The sequence below is a fragment of the Elephantulus edwardii genome, unplaced genomic scaffold (genome assembly GCF_000299155.1).
Source record: "Elephantulus edwardii isolate Elephantulus edwardi_28Jun2011 unplaced genomic scaffold, EleEdw1.0 scaffold00243, whole genome shotgun sequence".
NCBI lineage: Eukaryota > Metazoa > Chordata > Mammalia > Macroscelidea > Macroscelididae > Elephantulus > Elephantulus edwardii.
Genome location: NW_006399993.1, coordinates 1,518,037 through 1,545,621, shown reverse-complemented (window position 1 = coordinate 1,545,621; position 27,585 = coordinate 1,518,037). Strand labels below are relative to the sequence as shown.

At 38.5% G+C, this 27,585-nt stretch overlaps 1 protein-coding gene across 1 annotated transcript in view; it reads left to right on the top strand.

The window, feature by feature from the left end:
* Positions 1–27,585, top strand: part of MAST2 (microtubule associated serine/threonine kinase 2) — a 287,018-nt gene that overhangs the window by 110,713 nt on the left and 148,720 nt on the right.

The window sequence follows — 27,585 nt, the reverse complement described above, 5'->3', positions numbered from 1 at the left end:
TCCCCTCCATGTCTGTTTTAATTGTCCAATTGCCACAGTGCCCGCCAAAGCCAGTTCTGATCAATCTCCCTTGTCAGTGTGTCCCTTGCCATTCCCTATCTCTCCTCCCTGAGAGAGACTTCACCCTGATTCATAAGGAAAAGTGGATGGCACATTCTCTTAGCTACTTCCTGCTGAAAAGGGACGCTGTGGGCTTCAGGGTGAAGGTCTTCTCTCACTACTCTAAAGGGCCCCTTGGGCAGTAGGAAACACATAGACTATTATGGAGATCGACCCTGGAATTTAGATGCACTGCCATCAACCGTGCCCAGCCATACATGCTCATATCCTTGAAGATGTATCATGGAAGTGCTGCAGCCTTGCAAAGCAAGATGTTGTTCCTTTATCTTGAGGTTCAGCTCATTTTTCCTTTGCATCTCAGCGATTTCCTCTGGGATGGCTAGTACAGGTGATGATTCTGCTACAGTTGGTGATTTACCAGAATTGCTGAGTCAACCCGAGGGCAGGTCAGTAGTGATGCAGCTCCCGCCGGGCGCAGCTCCCTGGCCCCACCGGCTGTAGTGGTTTTTTTTACCACTAAGCATAGTAGAGTTCCTCCAGCAATCGGGTGATGAGACTATCCACGTTCAGCTCCCCGTCCGCCATCTTGTCGGCACTCCCGTCCCAAGTTGTTTCTTGGAGGCAGGTATTTTGAAGCTTAAAAAGTTCTCACAGAGTATGAGCATATTGCTAATAGGGATCAATCCTTTGAGAAGGACAGCATGCTTGTAAGGATAGAAGAGGAAGAATCTGGATGTGACTAGAATTGTGGTTAGATGTATTAGAGATGGTAGTGTTGGCTTAGGATAGGGCAGGGTTCACAGCTGTTGTTCATAACATTACTTTGAGTTGTATCTGAAATTGGTACATAATAAAATAAAGCAACAACTTTGTCAGGGGAACCGCCCTCATCAACAACATCTGCATCACAAAACTGATTCCCATGAAGTTAGATTTACCCTTGTCTTCCCCATGCTACCACACCTCTTTTTACTTACTCCAGTACCATTCCTTCTGCTCCACTGGGTCCATAAGTTTTTGCAATAGGTACACAGACTACACAGAACTGTACAGTATTTACTAGGAAGATTGTTGTTGTTGATTGCCCTCGAGTTGATCAAGACTCATAGTGACCCTATGAGCAACAATCCCGAAGCTTCTCTACAACTATCGACATTTATCAGTGTTGATAGAGTTTCCAGAGACATGTTATTTAGGAATTGGATGCCACTCTTGTTTCCAAACCTGTCATAGTATGTTCTTGCTGTTATGTGCTGTTGAGTCGCCTGTAATGTATGGCGACCCTATGTACAGGAGCTCTGAACCCTTCCCTGTCTTGAGCCAGTCTCACTAATTCCAACACACCACCCCCATGGCCCCCGTTACTGTATCAGTCCATCTCATATGGGGGGTGGGGGGTCTTCCTTTCTTGCAATATCCATCCACCCTTCCGAACATGATGTCCTTCTCCAAGGACCGATGCCACCTTGCCATGTTCCCAAAGTAAGTGAGGCAGAGCTTCAAAATCCTAGCCTCCAAGGAGAGACTCGGTTTCACTGTCTCCAAGACATACCTATTTGTTTTCTTGGCAGTCCATGGTATGTTCAAGACTCTTCTCCAGCACCACAATTCTAAGGCATCTATTCTTCTTCTGTCATCCTTAGTTATTGACCAACTCTCTGAAGCATAACCAGTAGTTGAGAAGACCATGGCCTGCATTAGGCACACCTTTGTATCTAGACTGACATCGTTGCTCTTCAGCACTCTGGAAAGGTCCATGACAGCAGATTTTCCCCAATGCAATTCATCTTTTCATTTCCTGACAGCTGGTGTTTAGAGTGTTGCTTGTGAATCTGAAAAAGCTGTAATTGCTAAAAACTCAGTCTCTTCTCTATCTAATATGGTGCTGCCAATTGGCCCAATGGTGAGAATCTTTGTCTTCTTGATATTAAGCTTCAGTCCATATTGCAGACTACAGTCCTTGACCTTTTGCAGCAAGTGCTTCAGGTCTTCAGTTTCTGTAAGCAAGGTTGTGTTATCTGCATCATGAGTCTTCCTCCAATATTGATGCCACACTCCTCCTCATAAAGCCCTGCTTCCTGAATAATCTGTTCTGCATACAGATTGAAAAGCTAAGGGTACAGGATGCATCCCTGATGCACTCCTTTCCTAATTTTGAACCATGCAGTGTTTCCTTGCCCTGTTCTGAGGACTGCTTCTTGGTCAAAGTATAGGTTTCCTGTAAGCACGATCAAGTGTTCTGCTAGGAAGGCAGCAGGTTACAATTCACATTGGCAAACAGGATACAATTTCTCAATCAGGGTAACTTCTAAAGTGTACTCATAAGCCCTTTAGCCTGCCAGTTGTGGAGTATCCACTCCACCCTATCCCTACCACGTCTTTCAGCAAGCTTTGACCAAGGTTGTGGGGCAACTGTATCAGAGGTAATTCTGTCTCACATGGGGCTTTGGTTATCTGCTGCAGCTGTTGCTCCTATAGACTCGATTTGGCTGTTGCAGGAATCCTCTTGCCTGAAGGATGAATTTTGCACACTCTGCTGCTTTGTTGGTGGTGAATTCCAAATTTCTGCTGCTGAATCCAGTCAGTTTAATGACAAGACTACCCGTTTGCCTTTTGGATTGACTAAAATGCCCTGTTTTCATGATCCACCCACCCATGTGGCAAAGTTAAATTCCATGGCTGTGAAAAACATTTTGAACCATAAACCCACTTTACTGCGAGTGTTCTGATTTCAGCCAAGATCCATCTCACATCCCCAGTGATAGCTAGTATGCCATGGTCTCTAATTTATCTAGCTTGAGTTTTTGGACATTCTCTTTTGCGTGTACTCTTCTAGCAGTTTTAAAAATAATCTTCAGCAAGATTTTGCTTACATGTGTTATTATTGGTATTGCTTGATAATTCCCATTTTCTCTTGTTGTTAATTGCCATTGAGTTGACTATGACTTATAGTTACCCTGTAAACAATAGATCTGAACCGTACTCCATCCTGTGCCATCCTTATTTATCTCTGAGTACTCAAGTCCTTCATTATAGTTAGTGTGTCAATCCATCTAGTTGAAGATCTTCTCCTCCTTTATTGTCCTTTCACCATTCCAATTTTTATGTGATGTCCTCCTTGAAGGACTTGCCCCTCCTAACAACATGCCCCCAAATATGTGAGGTATTACTTTCCTTTCTTGTCGATGGGAGAAAATACAGACCTTTTCCAAAGACAACTAGGTAGCTGTCTTCCAGATGTTTGGCACAGACTGGCAAGCATGTCTATGGCCACATCTGTTCATTGAAACATAGCGGGTGATATCATCAATTCCTTGGACCTTATTTTTTTGCCAGTGCCTTCAGTAGTTTGAACTATTTACTTCTTATGATCAAGAACCAGCTTCATTGATTCTTGATTATAAGCTACTTTTGGGAATGACTCTGTCAGCCAATTCTTGTTACAATGACTCTGTGTATTCCTTCCATTTGTTTCATTTGTGTGTTCTCCCCCCCCCCCCCTTTCATTCTTCCTTTCACCTTCTTTTAGTAATGCTTCCTGGATCATTCAAGATTTTGCTTCTAGCACTCTTCAGTATTGGCTATTCGAGGCTTAAATTTGTCTTTTACTTCTTTCAGCTTGAGAAATGCCAAGAGAGTTTTTTCTGTTTTATTCTCCAACTCCAGCTCCTTCCACATTTTGTTAAAATACTTTGCTACATCTTCTCCAGCTGCCTCTGAAAACTCTTTTTCATCTCTTCCTTTTGTTTTTACTTCTTGATGTTTTAATGCGATTTTCAGAGTCTCATCTGATAACATTTTTGGTCTTATCTTTGTCTGCTGCCTTTGTCATGAGGCTTTGCTTTCTTCATGACTGACACCTTTGGTGCCATCTCACAACTCATCCGGTGTTTGGTCATTAGTGTTCAATACCTCAAACCTGTTCTTCAGATGATTTTAAAATTCAGGTGGAATAGATGGACGGCCATACTTTATTTCTTTTGTACTTGTTTTAATTTTTTTTTTAAATTTTAGTTTAAATTTGCACATAAGTCATTGGTGTTCTGTTCCATAATCAGCACCTGGTCTCATTTTGATTGAATATGCATTTAAGGCACATTGGTAATAATTAGTGACTGAAACGCAAAAGTTAGGAACAAAGAAGAAGGACTAGTAGTCAGAAATTACAAACTTGGTGACAGAAATGAGCTTGAGATCAAATGATTGAATGTTCAGTGAATGATTTACTCATTGCAAATACCTTGTAATTATATTATTACTAAATTAAGTTAATTCTCAGACTTTTCAACACTTCAAGTCCTTTCATCCTTAACCTTTACTATTCTTCCTTTTAAAGTTAAGTTTTTAACTCTTTAGTCAGTGTCATAAATCTTTTATACTATCTTTTGTCAGTGCACCTGGTAATGATTGGTAAATCTTTTGTATTTGTACTGTTACAATTCACCGAGAAAGTGCACAGTAATTTAGATTGTTGTTGTTATGTGCTGTAGATCTGACTGTGATTCATATACCCTATGCACAGACTTCTGGTGCCAAGAGGTTGACTGTAGATCTGAGCAAGCTGAAATTGTTACCATTTCAATCTCTTCTCCATATGTCATGATGCTGCCAACTTGTTATCCATAAAATTATGAAGAACAGTATCAGTCAGACCCTTGGCATTTTTTTGTCAGCCCTACTAATCTAAACTAGTCTTGTTCTCTTCATTATCTCTTTTACATTTTCTTTGCTCTTCTCAAATTTCTAGCCACCTTGTTTTCTGCTAGATACTGTCCTCTTTAATTAACAAGAAAATCATTGTCTTGGGGAACATTTTTTGCTTTTTTACCGCTAAATTTGGGACGATTTTGGGTGTTTATACTTTCTTTTCCTTTCCTTTTGTTAGGGTGAAAGAACTGTTCTTCCTGTGTCTATTTCTAGTGTGAGTCATTTTCTCCCTTTTCACATATAATTTCTTTTGAAAACTTTGGCTGTAAAGAGTAAGGAAGAGTTAAATGGAAATTGACAGAATTATGTGCACTCAACATCTTTATTTCTTCATACTCTTTAGCCTGCTGTTCCTCTGAACTACTCTGCCAAAGGGCACCCGTGATTTCCAAGTCAGTAAATTCAGTAGCTCTTCTTTAGTGATGGACCAGTAGACAGCATTTGTTGCTATTCTCTTTAATGAAGTTTCAGCCTTAATTTTTCTCTGACCTGGTTTTGTTACTCTTTAGTTGATTGCAATTTAATTTTACAAATATTTAAATGTTGTTTTTGTTGTTATGTACTATCAAGTCGCTTGCTACTCATACTGACCCCTTGTATAGCAGCTCTGAACCCTGCTCTGTTCTGTGCCAGCCTGATTGTCTCTGACACACCTCCCCTCATTACCCAACTCACTGAATCTCATCATGGATCTCTTGCACTGTCCCTCCACCCTTCCAAGCGTGATATTCCTCTCCAAGAACTGGTTCCTCCTTGCAACATGCTCAAAGTGTATCAGATGAATTAACCATTAAATATATTACATTTAAATTTATTAATTGTAAGTATAAACTTATTACAATTCATAATACAACAATAATAAAGATTTATTTAGGAGTAATGCCTAATTTGACGTGTAAGAATGAAGCAGAAATCTTTGTGAAACTAAGAAACTAGTTTGTGGAGTGAGATTTGGGGCACTCTTATTAGGGAGCTCTGGTGGCCTAGGGGTAATAAGCTGTGCTGCAGTCTCCAAAGCAAGAGGTTAGAATACACCAGGTAGACTAGAGCGAGGGCTACATGGTGGAGGGGACCTGGGGGAGGGTTTGTAAAACAATGAAAGAATCTTTTCTTTTACTTTTCCATAATTTTTGGACTCAAGTACTTATAACTTGTTAGTCAAATTTGAGCCTTCTAGGTTGCAACACCCCCATGATACATCTTCAAGGATATGAACATGTACGGCCAAGCACAATCAATAAGAGTGCATCTAAATCCCAAAATCAATCTCCATAATAGTCTGTGTGTTTCCTACTGCCAAAGGGGCCCTTTAGAGTAGTGAGAGAAGATCGTCACCCTGAAACCCACAGCGTCCCTTTTCAGCAGGAAGTAGCTAAGAGAATACGCCATCCCCTTTTCCTTATGACTCAGGGTGAAGTCTCTCTCAGGGAGGAGTGATAGGGAATGGCAAAGGACACACTGACAAAGAAGATTAATCAGAACTGGCTTTGACAAGCACTGTGGCATTTGCACAAGAACAAACTGGGAGGAGGGTAGAGAGAATAGTGCAACAAGGAATGAATGGAAACCCAAAATCTCTGTAAATGTTTATGAAAATTAATAAAATATAGAAAAAAAAAAAGAATACACCAGGTACTCTGAGGGAGAAAAGATGGGCAGTATCCTCCCATGCAATTTACTGCCTCTGAAAATGAGTCAGTTCCAAGGCAACAAACAGCAAGCAACAACAGCTCTGTCAAGAGATAATTGGAAAAGTTTGAGAAACATTGACATACAGTTAATTTCATTAATTTTAACAATTTATGAATTATATAATTACATTCTGCTTAACCCTAATTAGTTAGAGATGGAGAAGGGTACGATGTGCTCACCAAACAGTATATATTGTTCTTTGTGATGTTGTTGTTGTTATATGCCGCTGAGTCATTTGCGATTCATAGCGACCCTATGTACAACAGCCCTAAACCCTGCTCTGTCCTGTATCAATCTCATTACCTCTGACACACCCATCCTGATTACCCTAGTCACTGAATCAATCCACCTCATAGAGGGTCTTCCCCTCCTGTGCTGTCCCTTCATCCTCCCAAGCATAATGTCCCTCTCCAAGGACCTGTCCCTCCTTACAACATGTCCAAAGTATGTCAGATGACGCCCCAGAATCCTTGCCTCCAAGGAGTGGCCTGAATTAACCCTTTCCAGGATGAATCTGTTTGTTTTCTTGACAGTCCATGGTACATTCAATACTCTTCTCCAGCACCACAGCTCAAAGGCATCAATTCTCCTTCTATCCTCCCTAGTCATTGTCCAACTCTCTGATGCATAACAAGTGATGTAAAGACCATGGCCTGTATCAGGCATACCTTAGTCTCCAGAGAGACACCGTTGCTCTTGAGTACTTTAGAGAGGTCCCTAACAGCAGTCTTTCCCATCGTGATACGTTTTTTGATTTCCTGGCTGCTGGTGCCAAGAGTGTTGACCGTGAAGCCGAGCAAACTGAAGCTGTGAACAATCTCAATCTCTTCACCATCCATCCTGATGCTACCAATTGGTCCAGTGATGAGAATCTTTGTCTTCTTGACATTGAACCTCAGTCCATACTGAAGGCTGCAGTCCTTGACCCTCTGCAGCAAGTGCATGAGGTCCTTCTCGGTTTCAGCAAGCAGGGTTGTGTCATCTGTATAACACAGATTGTTAATAGATATTAGCCAGTGCTAAAGATAAAGTGGCTATTTCTCTGTTGTTGGCTGTTCTTAGTGCCAAAGGGAGGAATTTGTACTTAATTTTGTAGATAGCGTGAACTGATTGAAGATTTGTGAAATGTAGAAAACACTTTAGAAAAGAGACTGTTTCAGGTCAAGAGTTGACAGTCCTATAACATTGCCTTCACGTCTGTTTTAGGCCCTTAAAAATTTTTTTTCCCCTTCTCATGTAAAGTATTAGTTCTTTTTGACATTTTTTTTAGAAGCCTTGATGGTGTAGTAGTTAATAGAATTTAACTGCTAATCAAAAGGTTAGTGTTATCAGCCCATGGCCGTCTCTGTGGGAGAAAAATGAGGCATTTTGCTTTTTGTAAATATTTACAGCCTCATTTTTCTCTGGACAGTTTATGAGTCAGAACTTTGACTCATTGGCAATGAGGTTGTTTTGTTTTTTGACACTTGTTTAGCACTTTACCAGTACCTCTACTGAATGTGTCACATTATGTCATTCCTTATTTATTTTTCCTTCCCTGTTGGATTTGAGCTTTTCCAGAATGAAATCATAGACTCATTCGTTTCTGAGTATTCTTTCCCTATGCTCATTTGATCAAATTTTAATTTTTATTTACTGATGCTTCTACCTGATTTTTTATTTTTCTACTGAGTAAGAGATTGAATCATTTATAGCCTCATTCCTTCTTCCTTTCTCCTGAATAAGAGCTGTTTTTATATTCTGTAGCTTCAGAAGCCTATGACTTTACAAGCCCTACTATAGTGTACACCACTAGTATCCTAATAACACCCTATGCAAATCACTTCTCTACTCTGGTTTTGTGTTTGTTTTCCCCACAGACATAATCCAGTCATTGATATTTAAAGCAGCATATGGGAGGAGTCCATGGAAATGTAGATTTATTCGCTCTCACAATGAAAGACCACACTTATTATGCTAAGGATTAGAAAATTTCTGCTGAATGAAAGGGAGATAGATCCTGCTTTTTGTGATATTTTTACTGTTTTGCTTACTTCTTGTGACTAGAGTCAGTCAGTTTTAGAAGACCAGAGAAAGATCCTATAAAAGACATTTTTTTTTCATTCCCTAGTCTCGTAACTGCATTTGTCATAATTTTAGCAATACTAGTTTTTCCTTCTTATTGGGTACAGACTAAATCAGTCCTATATATTCTTTTTTCTAAAAAAAACACTATATTATTTACAAAATTAAATTACAATATTTACCAGAGAGTAGCAGCCTAATTCTGAATGTCCTGTGCGCATATTTGTTTGGCAAATTGGGAAATTAGATTAATCTCTCATGAAATCCTTTGGAGAATGATGATTCTTTAAAAAATAGTTTATCCTGCAGCAGTGAATGACTGGGAGCCCTAAGTCTCAGCAAACTTCCATTAAAATTAATTTTTAAAAAATGAAAAAAAAACCCCCAGTTTATCCTATTGTTTGGAGAATAATGATTGTGAATTGGAAGACAATCTGCTGAACTATTTTTGAAAAATAACAGTGCTGCTCTTTCTAACAGATTTTGGCTTGTGGATTTTGGTGTTTTTTGTTTGTTTGGTAATGTCTTAGAAAAGACATAAATTTATCTTACATTTTTCTGTATTTACTACAATTTTACTGTTATATAGTTGAAAAGTTTAAAATATTTCCTGTGTAGTGATAGAATTATGAAATAACCTTTCACTCTTGAAATACTTATTTATATTTTTTGTGGATTAAAGAGACAAGAGCTTTTTAAAATCAACTGAAATCCTACCATGAAAATGGCAGACAGAAACCAGAGAAACAGTTTGGAGGTTATTAAAGCTTGGTAATTGTAGACATTTTCATGCTGCGCGCTTTTTAGAAAGTCTGATGGAATGGGGAGCATTTCCTGTGACAGACAGTACTATTAGCGGTGAATAGATGAATGAATTCACCCATACTCAGAACTCACAACACGTGTACTCTAGCCCCTTCCAGGATATAAAAGAGCAGGGAAACCGACCTTACCAATGAGCTATGCTCCTGAAGAAAAAGGCTTTCGTGACTGTCCAAGAAGTGAAGACCCAGCACATCTAGAGCTAAAGAAACAAAAGAGCTTGTGACAGTATCGAAAGAATCTGACATTTGCTTTGTCTGTACAAAGGATACAAGGAATTTTGCAGAATGAGACAAAACAATAACTGTTATTATAATAGTTGAATCCTAAAGTACAGGCATTTGAGTAATATATTTATCTTTGTATTTCTGAAGAATTGTTATTTTTTTTATGAACGTTTGTGGAGTGGTTTTGCTTTTGTAAAGGAAAACGTGACATGGATTTTATAAGCTTAGCAGCTGTAGGTGGAGACTCTTGTTTTGTTTGCCAAACCTTTTTAATAAGCAGTGAAATCAGTGTATCAAAGATTTGATTTTTTCCTCCCCTGAGACTTCTGTTCATTGCCTGATACTTCACATAATTTCAACCAAAGGAATATATATGGAAAAGCAAATATGAAATATTTCTCCCTATTTTGTCAGTGATACAGATAAGATATATCTGTCCCCTGTATGGAGAAAAAGACAAGGCTCTGCTTTGAGGCAATGATTGTATGCTTACACTGGACTAAGAAAGAACTGGTTTAGTGGAATAGTGGGTTAGTAGGTACAGCATGATTTCCTGTCTTGATTTTTTGCTTCTTTATCCAGCAGTAAACAAGTAGACACTAGTAGTAGACTGTTTAGGGAGTGGCTTCTTTTTTTTCCTTTTCTTTTTCTTTCTATCTGTTATGGATGATTCCAGTATTCTTCGAAGGAGAGGGTTAAAGGTGAGTAAAATACAGTCTTTTTTACTGTCTACTTTCAATGTCCTTTGAACATGTTCTGAATGTTTGTTTGAGGCAAGAGGCAGGGTAGGGTGCCACTAAATTCCTCTTAATCCTTCATGTATAGCTATAATTAGAGAATTTGTCTAAGACTTTTTCCTTTATAGAAAAAAATACTGTCTGAGAGTACTTACATTATCTTAAGTGAATTTGTATTTTATTGACTATGCAAAAGCCTTTGACTGTGTGGATCATAACAAACTATGGCTAATATTGAGGAGAATTGGAATTCTAGAACATTTAATTGTGCTTATACAAAACCTATATCTCTACAAGTATATAAGCCTGTTTTTGGGTATTGACATTACTGATAGTTTGTTTACATTAAACATATTTATCTTTATTACGTTGCCTGCTCCCTACTTCTTTGGTTAAGTTACATGAATATGTAATACATATTTGACTCTGTAAGTAGTTTTAAAAACTATTCATAATTAACAGTTTGCTTATCTATATCTCTGACAGCTGTTTTGGAAGCCTTCTCTTCCGTCTTTGTATAACTTGTCACATGAAAAGGTAAATAGGATATAACATTGAGGAGGAAATAGACACATTGATAGGCAGCCTTTAATTGAGTTTGACTGTAGGTGCCCTCTGTGGTACAAAATATATGCCAGTATTCTTTTGGCTTGCTAGTATTCTTTTGGTTTTTTAGGAAAATTTTTTTATCATGTTATTTTATTTATTTATTTTTATGATGCTTTATAAAGTACATTATCCTGGTATGTTCTTGTTAGGATAAGCTAACTTCTATTCAGTTTATTACTGAATGTTTTTAGAAATAAAGATTCTGGTATAAAACAGTTACTAAATCAGCATGTGACAGTCTTGTCATAAAATACAGCTCTTTCTCTTTCCTGAAAAAATTTATTTAACATTTGTAAAATACTCTATTTATACAAAATATCAATGGTCTTTTTTTTGTGTGTGTTTTTTTAAGTTCTTTTTAGTTAGTAAAAGTTAACAGGGTTTACTTTCTTGAAAATGCTCCAAAGGGGAAATTTATAAAATTGGTAAAATTACTATATTTGTAGCTCTGAAGTATGAAGTACATTTTAAAATTACAGCTTACATTAATACATTTCTTTTTAAAGGCATTATAAACATTCAGTGCCCACTGAGTTCCTGTTAAGTGCTGTTGGCTTGACTCCAGTGCATAGCAACTTTGTGTTTTAGAGAATGAAACCCTTTCTAGTCCTCACAGTGTTGTTTGTTGTGCTTGAGCCCATTGTTTCAGTCAGTGTGCCAGTCTATCTCTTTGAGGTTCATCCTCTTTTCCTCTGATCTTTTGTTTTGCCGAGGGAGCTCTGTTGGCATAGTCTATAGCAAGCTGTGCTTGTAGCTGAAAGGCTATAACTGTGGTAGTTCAAATCTACGAATGACTCCGAGGGAGAAGGATGGTCATTCTCCACTTAGGTGCTTAACAGCCTCGGAAGATTCATTGGAGGGCCAACTATGAGTTGGTTCCAATTTCACAGCAACGGCTTGACCTACTTTACTTTTCCAACCATGATGTCCTTTTCCAAGCATGGCTCCTCCTTACAGCATGTCCAGAGTGTGTGAGATTAAACACCATCTTTGATTGTAAGAAACACTCTGGCTTCAATTCTTTCAAGACAAATTTGTTCTTGGCACTATTTGACATAATCAATTTTTCTTACCAATACCCCATTTCAAAGGCACCAATTCTTCACTTTTCCTTATTCATTGTCCAGTTTTCATGTGCATCTGAAGCAATTAAAAATACCATCGCTTGGATCTGGCACACCTTAAGGTGACACTATTGTTCTTTAGCTCTAGTGACACTAGATGTTCTCAACAGCGGATTTGCCAAGTGTAATATGTCCTTTAATTTACTGCTGTTTCCATGAATGTTGATTATGGATCTAAGTAAAATGAAATCTTCGACAACTTTAGTTTTTTTCACCATTTCATGATGTTGCTTATTGTTACGGTTGAACATTTGGGTTTTGTTTTTGGTTTTTAACAGAACAAGTTGTATGATTTTATTAAGGATGCGCCATTTTTATTTAGCTTTCTGGCTTTGTGCTTGTTCCTTCAGTCCTTTCACAACAATTTTCTGCTCCTCCATAAGGAAAGCGCAGTTGATCCTGTCACAAACACACTTAGCATACATGGAACCACTGTAAGCTCTGCTGACTTGTTTTTTTTTTTTGTTTTTGACAACCTCATAAGAACTTTAGGTCTCACAGCTTGAACCCCTCTTAGTCGGCCTGGGCGAACAGCACATGTAGATTTTGGTGCTTTCCCAATCTTCTTGGTATAAAAGTAAATAATTCTGTTACCAGGGGTTCGGGACAGCCTAGTTTTGAAAGACGCTGTGTTATAGGACAGCCTACAAAGGTAGGTCAGACGCTGGACCATTTTGAATGCTTCTACACAGTGTCTCCGGAGGAGGAAGAAGACAGTTTGAATATTTGTAAAGATTGGTTTTAGCCGATGAATTTTTGGCTTATCAGTTCAACATTTAATATATCATGCCAACAGAGCTCCTGAAATAGTTTTAAAAAACAAAATAAAAACCCCCACTGTTGCCAGGTGGAGTTTATGGCAAGTTATTGCTCATCTTTATTCTTATAGTGATTGGTGAATTTGAACTGCCAACTTTGGGATGAGTATCCTGAGATGTTACCCATAGGCCATAGGGCTCCTTGAAATTATAGGATAGAAATGGGGTCACAGGTGTGTCAGAGTAGAATTCTTGTGTTCCATGATTCCTAATGCATTTCATGTAAAAGCAAGCCTGTCAGTGCAGGCTTGTGTTCCTGTTATGCTGAGCAGATTGGAGTAGAGCTTCTAGGCTAAGAAAAAACTAAGAACAAAGTCCTGATAATTTACTTTCAAAAAAACCAGTCATTGAAAACGTTATGGATCATAATGGTTTTATCAGTAGTGGAACATGAGTAAAATATGGGAGCAGTCAGCATTTGGTTTCATTGTGCATGAGATCCCTGTGATAGTAATTTAAAAGGTTTTTTTTCTGGCCATTACATTAGGCCCTCTTCTAGTCTCCAGCTACCTGCCTAAACTGTGGTCACATGGCCTTGCAAATCATCAATAGCTATGGAACTAATATAAGAGAGTACTTTCCATACTGTAGGATGAGACCCCCCCACCAAGAACAGTGATGGAGAGATAGTGGAGAGACTGTGGCCAAGTGTAACCTGAGGCTTCTTGCATTTGTGCTGGCCACAGTGAAAAGTTTTGCTTGCCAATTAATTGTTGGATAATTAAATAAGTATGTAGAATAAAAAAAAAATATATATATAGGGACTTCTTAGAAGCTAGAGTGACATTCACTTCCTAAACAACATACCTCTGGAAATTATGAACTTTGATAAATGTCTGTAGTTGTAAAGGGGCTTCAAGCCTTTTGTTCATAGGGTCACTATGAGTCTTGATCAGCTTGAAGACAATCAACAACAGGGACCTCAGTTCTATGTAAATAAAACAAACTACAATAAAAATAATAGTAAGAATTCTTCCCTGAAAGTTAAAAAAAAAAGCCATGCAAATTATTCTGCTGATATTGCTTCTAAGTATGTTGTTGTTAGTTGCCAGCTAGTATATTTGAGCTGTTCTTGACACAATTAAAGTAATAATTTAAAGAACTCATTCACTTACTTATTGCTGTTACATTGGAACTGACTCATAGCTGACCCTGCAGAGGCTGTGAATTGGATGGTAGGAGACTGCTCATCATTGTCCTACAGAGCAGCTAGTGGTTCTAAACCTCCTGGCTTTTGGTTGACAGTACACTTCTCTACCCAGTAGACCACAAGAGCTTCCTAAGCCAAGGAAGGAACCATATTTATTAGACACCTGTATTCTCTTTTAATCTTTTTAAAAAATTACTAGAAACTAATTGCATTTGGAAAGTTGGCTGTCAGGGACCTCTCCAGAGTACTGAAGAGCAGTGATGTCAGTCTGGAGACTAAGGTGTGCCTGATCCAGGAAATAATCTTCACAGTTGCTTGCTATGTGTCAGAGAGCTGGACAATGACAAGGGATGATAGAAGGAGAATTGATACCTTGGAACTGTGGTGCTGGAGAAGAATGTTGAATGTACCACAGACTGCCAGGAGAACAAACAGGTTCATTGTAGAGAGGGTGAAACCAGGCTGCTCCTTAGATGCAAGGATTCTGGGGCTTCGTCCTACATACCTTGGGCATGTTGCAAGGAGGGGCCAGTCCTTGCAGAGGACCATTATGCTTGGAAGGGTGGAGGGACAGACAGCACAAGAGAGGAAGACCATCAATGAGATGGATTGATTAGTGACTGGGGTAATGAGGGTAGGTGTGTCAGAGACAGTAAAGTTGGCAGAAAATAGAGCAGGTTTCAGCGCTATTGTACAGAGGGTCGCTGTGAGTAGCAAGCGACTTAATGGCACATAATAACAACAATTTTTTAAATTTCTTCTTGTTTTGTGTGTGTTTTTAAAAAAATCTGTTTTGTATTCTGAGAGCTCTAGTGGTGGAGTGGCAAAAGCACTGAACTGCTAATTAAAAGTTCCGTCGTTCAAACCCATCAGATGTGATAGACTTTCATACAGATTTATAGCCTTGAGAACCTTATTCTGTAGAGTTGCTATGAAGAAAAAAAAAACCCACCCCAAAACTCTATATGTCAGGAGACTGATTTTATTGTTTTATATTCTAAACAGTTTGGGCTATACATAATCTCATTCCATCATCTTGGCATTGATAGAAAGTAGATGTTTATCTGCAAATCCAAATGAAAATTATTTTAAGAAAGAACAGAAGATTGGTTAACTTTATAATTCTACCATTTCTTGCCATATATTATTGTTGTTGTTGTTGTTAAGTGCTGTGAAGTCAAGTACGACCCATGAACAACACATTTGAACCCTGAAGATCTTCACACTGCTACATACTAGAGCCCATTGTAACAGTCACTTGGTTGAGGGTCATCCTTTCTTGCCAAAAAAGAGCACGACTCTCGACCCTTCTGAGTATGATGCGCCTTTCCAAGGAATAGCTTTTCTTAGTAACATGTCTCAAATATGTGAAATGAAGTTTTATCATCTTTGCCTGCAAGGAGAACTGTTGCTGCATGTTCTCCAAGACATTTGTTCTTTTACTGTCCTTGGGATATTCAGTACCACGGCTCAAGGCATCAATAATTCTGCCATTATTCTTATTCACTGTCCCACTGTCACATGTATAGCAAGTAATAGAAAAATCCATTGCTTGGATGGGGCACACCTTAGTCCTCAAACTGACATCATTGCTCCTAAATAATTTGGAGATGTTCTTCACTGCAGATTTAACCAGTGCAGTATGTCTTCTGATTTCCTGACTGCTGTTACTGAGGGTGTTGATTGTGGATTCAAGGAGGATGAAACTGCTGACAACCTTCAATCTTTTCTCCATCTATCTAGATGCTGTTTGGTCCAGTGATAAGAGATTTTGTTTTCTTGATGTTGGGATGCAATCCATATTGAAGCCTGCACTCTTTGATCTTCTGCAACAAGTGCATCAAGTCCTTCTCACTTTGGGCAAGCAAGGCTGTGTCTCTCTATCTTGATGCCACATTCTTCTTCATAGATTCCAGCTTCTTAAATAATTTGCTGAGCATATAAATTGAATTAGTATAGAAGCCACCTGGTTTAACCCTTTCCAGGACAAATCTGTTTGTTTTCCTAGCAGTCCATGGTATTCTCAATACACTTCTCCATCACCACAGCTCAAAAGCATCAATTCTCCTTCTATCCTCCTTGGTCATTGTTCAACTCTCTGATGCATAACAAGTGATTGCGAAGACCATGGCCTGTATCAGACTCACCTTAGTCTCCACAGAGACACCATTGCTCTTCAGTACTTTGGAGAGGTCCCTAACAACAGACTTTCCCATGGCAATGTGCCTTTTAATTTCCTGGCTGCTAGTGCCAAGACTGTTGACTGTGGAGTCAAGCAAACTAAAACTGTGTACAATCTCAGTCTCTTCACGATCCATCCTGATGCTGCCAATTGGTCCAGTGGTGAGAATCTTTGTCTTCTTGACATTGAGCCTCAATCCATATTGTAGGCTGCAGTCCTTGACCCTCTGCAGCAGGTGCTTCAGGTCCTCTTCATTTTCAGCAAGCAGGGTTGTGTCATCCGCATAATGCAGATTGTTGATAAATCGTCCACCAATCTTGACCCCACATTTCTCCTCATAGAGCCCAGCGTCCCAGATAATCTGTTCTGCATATAGGTTGAAAAGGTATGTAGATAGGATGCATCCCTGGTGTATGCCCTTCCCAATTTTGAACCATGCAGTGTTCCCGGGTGGCTCCTTGGAGGCAAGGATTCTGAGGCTCCGTCTAACATACTTTGGACATGTTGTGAGGAGAGACCGGTCCTTGGAGAAGGACATCATGCTTGGGGAGGGTGGAGGGACAGCACAGGAGGGGAAGGCCCTCTATGAGGTGGATTGATTCAGTGACTGGGATAATCGGGATGGGAGTATCAGAGACAGTGCGATTGGCACAGGACAATCAGAGACAGTGCGATTGGCACAGGACAGAGCAGAGTTTAGGGCTGTTGCACATAGGTTCGCTATGAGTCGCAAGCGACTCAACAGCACGTCACAACAACAAGTATAGAAGTAGGATACAACCCTGACACACTCCTTTCTTAATTTTAAACCATGTGGTGTTCCCTTGCTCTGTTTGCACATCAGCCTCTTGGTCTAGCTATAGGTTTTGCATGAGTGCAAAGTATTCTGAGATTCTTGTTCTTCTCAATGTTAGCTATAATATGTTATGATCCACACAGCCAAATGCCTTTGTATATGTAATAATCCTAAATATCATGATAGTTATCATGGCATCAGATATATCATTATTGATGCTGGATCGATTCTGGCTGAAAAATAAAGAATGCAGAAGAATGTCTATTTATGCTTTATTGACTGTGCAAAGACATAGACTGTGTGAATCTGACTATATAAGTCTGGTTAAATTGGAAAACAAGCAAAACACAAATGGGAAAACAACAACTCTCAGTGCTTCCATTTCTGTATTCAACATGGATGTTGACAGTAGTCTGTGGAGGACAAGGACTTATAACAAATGACACATTATGAAATGAAAATGATAATGGATTAGAAGGGAGTAATTAGTCTTTGATAAAATAATGTTATTAATATCACATGCAGGCAAAATATTGCTGAAGATCGTCCATAAGTGGGTAGAACAGTACATAGGCAGAAAACTGTAAGCACTTCAAGGTGGAATTAAAAGAGACCATAGCACCAGAGATACCATTGCAAATGTTAGATGGATCCTGGCTGAAAGCAGAGAATACCAGAAGAATGCGTCTGTTTTATGGACTGTGTAAAGGCATTTGACTGTGTAGATCATAACAAACTATAGCTAACCTTGAGAAGAATAAGAATTTTAGAACACTTAATTGTGCTTATATGAAATCAGCATGTAGACCAAGAAGCTGTTGTCTCAGCAGAGCAAGGGAACATTGCATGGTTTAAAATTAAGAGAGGTGTCCATCAGGGTTGTATCCTTTTCCCATATTCCTTCAATCTGTATGCTGAGCAAGTATTTTGAGAAGTTGGACTTTATGAAAAAGAATGTGACATCAAGATTGGAGTAAGATTTTCAACAACCTCTGTTAGATGATACAATTTTGAATGCTGAAAGTGAGGAGAATTTGAGGCACTTGATGCAAGAGGTCAATGACTGCATAAATCCTTAATATGGATTATATCTCAACATCAAGAAAACAAAAATTCTCACCACTGGGCCAATAGGTAACATCATAATAAATAGAGAATATTTTGAAATTGTCAGTGATGTAATCTTGCTTGCTACCAGCAGTCAGGAGATTAGGAGATGTGTATCACTGGGGAAACCTAATCTCAGGGATCTCTCCAAAGTCCTGAAGAGCAATAATGCCAGTTTAAAAACTAAAGTACGCCTGATTCAAGCCGTGGTTTTTCCGGTCACCTGCTATGTGGCTGAGAGCTGGGCAGTGAATAAGGATGGCAGAAGAAGAATCAATGTCTTTGAGTTACGTTATTGGAAAAGAGTGATGGACTGCCAAAAGAACAGATGCGCAAAAGTGCAGTCAGATGCTCCTTGGAGACAAGGATGGCAAAGCTTCATCTCATATACTTTGTACTTCTGGTTAGGAGAGCCTTTTTCTTGGAAAACGATATCATCCTTAGAATGATGGAAAGTGCTGAAAAAAAGGAAGACCCTCAAGAAGATGGGTTAATACATCAGTTCTTGTCTGTGACAATGGGTTCAAGTGTGTTGGAGATGATAAAGATGGCACAGGATAGGACAGGATTCAGATCTGTTGTTCATAGCGGTATGTACCTAACAATAATAGCAACGTTTTGTTCTTTTGTATTTAGAATAAATATGAGTTCTCAACTGAGAGTATTTGTTATGCTAATAAAATTATTGCCTATAGGCAGCCAAACTAAAATATTTTGTCCTCCGATCAGGTATTACTTTAATAACCTCATAACACAGTTGATCTGCTATGTAAGTTTTCTAGATGGCAAATCTGAACCTTGCTCTATCCTACGCCATCTTCACAATCTCTGATTGGGTATATCATTTTTTAACACACACACACACACACACACACACACACACACACAAAACGGTTATTTGTTAGTCCATCTTCTTCAGAGTCTGCATCTCCATCTTTCCTGGCATGGTACCTTATTCCAAGGATTGGCCCCTTCTGACATCATGTTCAAAATATGTGAGAAAAACTGTAACCATCTTTGCCTCTAAGGAGCTCTCTGATTGAACTTCTGCAAGACACACTTGCTTGTACTTTTGGTAGTCCATGAGATACTCAGCATTCATCTCCAGCACCACAGTTCAAAGGAATTAATTCTTCTTTGATCTTCCTTCAATGTCCAGCTTTCAGATGCATAGAAACCAATTGGAAATACCATGGCTTACATCAGGCACACATGGAGTAGTTACTGGGTTGGAACTATTGAATTTTTATTTTTGCCTACAAGCTAAGTACTTGAAACACAGCCTGCCCTGTCTGACTTTGTTGTTCAAAAAGGAGAGAATATAAAGTACCATATATAAAGTCTTTCTGTTCACCAAACTTATTTATTCATTTCTTACCCCCCTCTTCCATTCTCACACCTCTTCAGTGATGAGAAAGGCAGTAAATGAGAAAATAAAAAATAAAGAATTGGTTAGACATTGTTGTTGTCTTGTATGTGCTGTCGAGTTGCCTGGTACATTTTAATGAATTAATTACATTAGTTAATGGTAATTAATGTTCTAAAACAAAATGTCAATGAGTGTATATGATTTGTAATGCCTAATATGATTTGTTAACTTTAATTCAAATTAATACTTTAATTAAATGTATTTACTTATTTTTAAAAGTGTCGTTGTTTAGGAGTACTTCTTTTAGAGGACAGCAGACAGCAGATTGTGCATTGAGAAGCAGTCTTTTTTCCTCCTTTCCCTCCAATAACAAGTATTTTTATCGACATAAGCACTGCAGAAATTGTGAAGATAGCACAAGGTTGGGGAAAGATTCCTCCTGTAGTACATAGGGATACTATGAGTCAGAATCAACTTGATAGCACCTAACAACAGTGTAAGAGGTGTGAGGTCCATCAAATACAAATTTATACACTGGTTTTCTTTACTACTCCAGGTTAATGATGTTAGTTAAAGGTCGGAACATATTTTTTTGTTGAGATCATCAGGATCCTTTTTGACATTTTCCTAAACTTCTGACCATTATTTCTTATGTGTTAATAGCATATTTATGTCCTTTGAGGCAAGGTTAAGCTTTAAACCAGTGTTTACTAAGCTTGTGGTAGTTGAGATATTTTATTTCAATTTTTCTTCTTGGCAGCCAGCCTCACACATCTAATCCTTCCACCCATCAGCTGCTTTGTAACTCACAGTTTGTCTTCTACTTTCCAGTCTGTCAGGATTTATTTATTCTGTCTGGGTTCTCATTTTTCATATATATTTTGCAGTTCTTCTGGCCTGAGTATTCTGTTGTTAGTGTTTTTTAATAATAATGTGGTTTTGATGAAGATTTACATAGAAGTTTAATTTCTCATTGAACAATTTCTAGACAAATTGTTCATGTGACCTTTATTATATTGTTCATTGTATAAACAATGTAAGAACCATCTTGATATTTCTGTTTTAGCTTTTCTATTTGAGAAATATTCTTGACAAAATCTTTCTTTAAAAGTTTCTCATTTTGATGGTGCAACCCCTGTGGAAAGCAGTACGGCACTTTCTCAAAAAGTTGCAAATAGTGATAACCATTTGACCCAGCAATTCCACTACTGGGAATATACCCTGAAGAGACCATAGCTGACATCCAAGCAGATATATGCACACCCATGTTTATTGCAGCTTTGTTCACAATAGCAAGGAGTTGGAAACAACCTAAGTGCCCATCAACAAACGAATGGCTAGAGAAGCTGTGGTATATTCGCACAATGGAATACTATGCTGCATTAAAAAACAAGGAACTCATGCAATATTATTCAAAATGGTTGACTCTGGAGAACATTATGCTGAGTGAAATATCCCAGTCACAAAAGGACAAATATTACATGATGCCACTGTTGTAGAATGGGACTGTCCTTGGGGTTGGGGAGAGACTGAGTAAGATGGGTTCAATAATGTATACTGCACTGAAACAGAGGAGGGAGAGAACCGTTTAAAAGAGAGATATAACTGGGTATTTCTGTCATCACAGGAGACTAGAGCGAGGGCTACATGGTGGAGGGGACCTGGGGGAGGGTTTGTAAAACAATGAAAGAATCTTTTCTTTTACTTTTCCATAATTTTTGGACTCATGTACTTATAACTTGTTAGTCAAATTTGTGTCTTCTAGGTTGCAACACCCCCATGATACATCTTCAAGGATATGAACATGTACAGCCAAGCAGAATCAATAAGAGTGCATCTGAATTCCAAAATCAATCTCCATAATAGTCTATGTGTTTCCTACTGCCAAAGGGGCCCTTTAGAGTAGTGAGAGAAGATCTTCACCCTGAAACCCACAGCGTCCCTTTTCAGCAGGAAGTAGCTAAGAGAATACGCCATCCCCTTTTCCTTATGACTCAGGGTGAAGTCTCTCTCAGGGAGGAGTGCTAGGGAATGGCAAAGGACACACTGACAAAGAAGATTAATCAGAATTGGCTTTGACAAGCACTGTGGCATTTGGACAAGAACAAACTGGGAAGAGGGTAGAGAGAATAGTGCAACAATGAATGAGTGGAAGCCAAAAATCTCTGTAAATGTTTATGAAAATTAATAAAATATAATTATAGAAAAAAAATAAAAGTTTCTCATTTTGAAAATTTTGAGTCAATTATAATCATGCTACAAAATAGAATTCTGTTTAGATTTTATTCATATTTATTTCTCTCATTCCCAAGTATCATTATCTGCCTCTGACTTTTACTCGCCTTGTTGTTAGTTGCTGTCAAGGCATGCTAACCAAGAGGACTCCGTCTGTGTAGAGTACTGCTCATAGATAACCCCCCCCCCCCCATGGTACATTTAAAAAATGCAAATAAAACTATTATAGTGACTGACAGAAGAGGCAGAGCAGGCTTTTGGAGTGATGATTTTTGGTCTTCTGATTTGGCTGTTTACACAAATGTTTTCAACTTGTGAAAATTTAAATTGTATTCATGTACATTTTCTCTTATTTATATGGTGCTTCACCAAGAAGGTTTAAAGTATCTTTTCTCTTATGCAGTGAGAAACTGGATGTGATGTGATTTCATCAGCTGTGTATTCTGAGCGGGTCCTACAAGCTTGTTCCGCTCCTCCCCTCATTCTAAGCCATGCTATTTCTCAGTCACACTTGTGTGGTTTTTAATTGTGAATTAGAGACAAACTAGTGGTGGAAATGCCTTTCCCCTTCCTTGATTTTAAATAATAATATAGAAAGTATTGGTTTCCAAAAGCCAAGCCAATGTAGTTGTTGTTGTTGTTTGGTGTTGTCGAGTCGTAGACGACTCATAGCAACCTTATGAATGAACAGCCTGAGCACTGTTCGTACATAGAGTTTCCAGAGGCAAGCCATTTCGGAAGTTGATGCCGCTCCTGCTTCCAGGCTTGATTTAGTCGGGAAGCTCCAGCCAACTCTGTCTACCATGGGTACCCATTACCACGATTGGCACATCACTGTCACAGGCTTCAGCGTCACAGCAACCACGAGTTACCTCTGTACAGCAATGCACAGACCAGTGCTATACCATTTACAAGAATGTTTGACAGGAAAACAGTTTGAACCAGGAACAGCAATGGGTGCTTCCTCTCCCAGCTGCCTTTTGGCTTAAGGCCGCCTCCTGGTTCAAACCCTAGGCCCAGGCTGGCTAGCCTTGCTCCTGGGGACAGAGCAAACCTGCACATAACAAACACATTCCCGGAAAGGCAGTCAACTCCAAAAGCTTGTCAGGATTCCTGCACTCATGCCACCATGCTCCTTCTGGCAAGGAGAACTACCCAAGACCCTGGGAGGAGCCAACCAGGAACAACATGGGCGCTTCCCCTCCCAGCTGACTTTTGGGCTTAAGGCTGCCTCCTGGTTCAAACCCTAGGCCCAGGCTGGCTAGCCTTGCTCAAGGGGACAGAGCAAACATGCACGTAACACACATATGCCTGGAAAAGCAGTCGACTCCAAAAGCTTGCCACGATTCCTGCGCTCACGCCACCATGCTCCTTCTGGTGACGAGGAGAACTTCCCAAGTGCCAATGTAGTAGAAGATTATATTTCTTGGAATCTGTTTCCTGCTTTTAGAAGGGTGGGAAAGGGGTATATTTGTACAAATATTTTAAAAGCCTCTATGTGTGTGTGCGTGTATCTATGTGTGTAAATATATATGTATCTCTTGTAATACCACACTATAGTTGACTGATTGACTTATTGATCTAAAGGTGGACTAAAAATTCAGTAGACAGTATGAGGGAGAGTCAGGGAGGGAATTGCCTCAGGCAGTGACAGCTTTGACCCTTAGTCATCTCTTCCATGCTATAAAGGACAAATACCAGTCTTGTGACTCTTGACTTGCATACTTGTGGGGGAAGTGTTTGCTGCCTTTGAACACTTGGTCTTTGTCTTTTCTTTAAAGAAGAAAAATAGTTTTTGAGTTTAGTAATTTTGAATAATTACTAATACATATGGAAAGTACTTCCCTGTGGATCCCAATAAATGACACAGTTTCATTTTTATTTAATACCTTTAGAAGATTGCTGTGTGGAAAAGTAAAAGGGACTGAATAGATTTCTCTTTACAGTTTAGAATGTATAGCTTTCTTTGCAACTTCAAAATATGCTTAAAGATTGTTTTCTCTTTTCATTGTAGCCAGACATTAGGAATGCCTTCTTTAGAAGGCAATATGAGAGTATGTCAGTTTGAAGAAATTAAAAAAAAAAGTAATAATAAAATTTTAGAGAGGTTCTTGCATGTGCAATTCAGTGACATTAATTACATTTACATTATGTTGCACAACTATCACCACTTTCAATTTTTCCCCCTTAACAAATTTATATGCATATGAAAGGTGGACAGTGAATAAAGAAGACCAAACAATAATTGATGGCTTTGAATTGTGGTATTGACAAAGAATATTGAATGTATCAAGACTGTCAAAAGAACAAAGAAATCTGTCCTGGAAGATGTACATGAGAATACGCCTTAGAGTCAAGGATATTGAAATTTGGTCTCGCATACTTTGTACTTGTCAGGAGGGGCTAGTCTCTGGAAGAGGGCATCATACTTAGTAATGTAGAGGGTCAGTGAAAAAGAAGAAGTGATCAATTAGATGGATTGACTCATTGGTTACAACAGTAAGCCCAAGCATAGTAGGTATTTTAAGGATTGTATAGGACTAGACAGTGTTTTATTCTGTTACACATAGAGTTACTAAGGGTTGGAGCTAAATTTGCGCTTGCACCTAACAACATTAGATAGACTCATTTCCCTCTTCTACCCACCCTGGTGACTACTAATAAACTCTGATCTTTATGCATTTGCTTACTGTAGATATTTAATATTTGTTGTTGTTGTTGTTGAGTACCATTGAGTTAGAACCAATCCATAGCTGACCCTCCAGTGGGTGTTCAGATACAGTTAATCACATGAGAGGAGATTGCCCATCCTTCTCCTGTGGAGCAGCTGGTGGATTCAAACTTTGTGTCTTCAGGATCGTGGTACAGTTTCTTCCAGCTAGACCACCAGAGCTTCCTATAAACTTATATTTAATGTAAGTGGAATCATATTTGTCTTTTCATGTGTTGTTTATTTAAAAAACATGATAGTTTCACAGTTCATTTATATTGCACCCTACATCAGAACTTTATTTCTCTTTATTGCTGAAAAAGAATCAGTTGTATAAATATACCATATTTTATCTCTTCATCTGTTAATGGATTATTTTTACTCCTTGGCTATTGTGAATAATGTTGAACTGAGCATTAGTATACACCTTTCAGTTTTGAGATTGCTTTCAATTATTTGTTTTTTTAGCTTTACTATTTTTATTCTCTTTAACAATATTCTGAATATAAAGTAACTACTGCCATTTTTATCCAGGGAAATTATATTCTAAGTCCATCTCCATACCTTAAAATTTTAAGGTGCCCAGTTGCCACTTTTTTTAAAAAATAATTTTAATGAATATTTACAGAGATTTTGGATTTCCATTTATTCATTGCTGTACTTCTCTCGCTTTTAATTTTTTTAATATATATGTAAGAGTAGAATTGTTTGGTCATGTTAATTCTGTATGTAACTTTCTGAGGAACTGCTAGTGTTTCACAGTGACTGCACAAGTTTTACGTTCCTCCCAGCAGTGACAATCAATAGTTTTTCAACACTCATGGTAACAACATTTAGGAAATCAAAAGATGTGTAATATTGGGAAAATCTGTTGCCAGGGACTTTTTTAAAGTACTAAAGAACAAGAATACCAGTTTAAAAACTAATGTGCACCATATCCAATCTGTGATATTTTCAGTTGCCTTTGATTGTGATTTTGGCACAAATTTTGATTATACCCATGGATTGCCAAAAGAGTAAAACATATCTGTCTTGAAGGAAGTGCAATGAAAGTGCTTCGTGGAGGCAAGGATGTGGTAAAACTTTGTCTCACATACTTTGGGCATGTTGTCAGGAGGTGCCAATCCTTAGAAAAGATACCATGTTGGGGAAAAGTAGAGGGTCAAAGCAGAGGGAGAGGGAAGAAGACCCTCAAAAAGATGGATTGACACAAGTACTGCAACAGTGGGCTTGACAGTAATAGAGATGGTGAGGATCACCCAGGATAGGACAAAGTTCAGATGATTCATAGAGTTACACTGTTGTTGTTATATACAGTTGACTACTACTTGTGTAGCAATCCTATGAACAGCAGCTCTGAATCCTGAGCCAAACTGACCATCTCTGACACATCAGTCCCATTGCCATAGTTACTGTGTCAGTCCATCTTTTTCAGGGTCTTTCTCTCTTTCCAAGCATAATATCCTTCTCCAAGGACTGGCCTCTCATGACAATCTGTCTCAATGTATGTGAGCTGGATCTTCACAATCCTTGCTGCCAAGGAGCAACCTAATTTCACCTTCTCTGGGGCAGACCTATTTGTTCTCTTGGTAGTCCATGGTATGTTCAGTACTCTTTTCCAGCACCACAGCTCAAAGGCATCGATTCATCTTTTGCCATCCTTAGTCATTGCCCAGTTCTCAGATGCAAAGCAAGCAATTGAGAAGACCATGGCCTTAGAAGACTCAAGTGCACCTTAGTGTTTCAGTTGATTTCACTGCTCTTCAGCACTCCACAGAGGTCCCTGACAACAGACTTTCCCAAAGCCCTATTTTCCACTGTTGGTGCCAAGAATGTTGATTGTGGATTCAAGCAAGATGAAATTGTTAAAAACCTCACTCTTAAAGCTTCCAATTAGCTCAGTGATGAGAATCTTTTTTTCCTTGATGTTGAGGTACAATCCATATTGAAGAGTTGGTATGAGTTGTAGTCAATTCGATGGCACCTGACAACAGTTTTACTGTCATCAATTCAATGCCAAATAGGAAGAAAATAGCCTATAGTGAACCTTATAACAAGAATGATAGTAAGTACTTTTTACTTATATGGCCAATTCATTGATTATTTTTTTTTTTAAATCAAATATTCCTTTCGTGTCTGCCTGGCCAGGTGTGGTGTTAAGTGATTGGATTCCCACTTCTCCAGAGCTAAAAATCACCTTAGGAAAACATGCAATTATTCAAATAAGTCTATAGAATGAAGTGTGTTTATTGAGAAATTACAGGAATATTTAAAAATATATAGAGGGAGGCTAGGGAAACTTAAAAACTTGCCAGATGAAATGAAATTTAAACTGAGGCCTAATAATGTATTTCAAAAGTTAAGGAAAAGTAATCCAGGTACAGGGAACAATATGTGTGTGAGGACCTGATCATGAGAGAGAGTGTGGTATATTTAGGAGACTAAAACCTCTCTCAGTAAGACTGAAGAATTGTGCAAATGATGCTTGAAGAAGTAGGCACTGCCAGCATACTGATACCCTACATATTATAGAACTTTTTTAGATGCTGTTCTAAGAGTTTGACCAGTGGACATGTCCCAATCAATCTGATGTACATTTAAAAAAAATAACTTTTTGATAGTGTTTTTATTCATTTGTGAGGTATTGGAAAGAGAATACATTGGTATGACCATTTTTGTGAACAAGTTGTAACATGTAATACTTTGACTCAGCAGTTCTTCTCATCTAAGTTTTTTGCTTCTATAAAACATTTGATACACATAAATAAGGAAATGTGTGAGGATGGTGAAACTTTTACCTGGCATATTTTGGGCATGTTGTAAAAGAGGGTCCAGACTTTGTAAAAAGACATTGTGCTCAGAACGGTAGAGGATCAGGATAAGAGATAAAGACCTTCAACAAGATTGATTGATACAATGACTAAAAAAAAAAACGGCCGTGAGCATGATGGAGATTTTGAGGATGGTGCAGGATAGGGCAAGGGGCAGGTAGGTCAGTAGTTCATAGATTAACTATGAGCTGTAATCGACTCCATGGTTCTTAATGACAATAACAACAACATAAGGAAAGAAGTAGAAGAATGTTTAACAGCATTGCTTTAATAAGTGACCTGAAAAGCAAATTAAATGCCCATTAAGTATTATTACTATAGATAAATATATATACACATATGTGT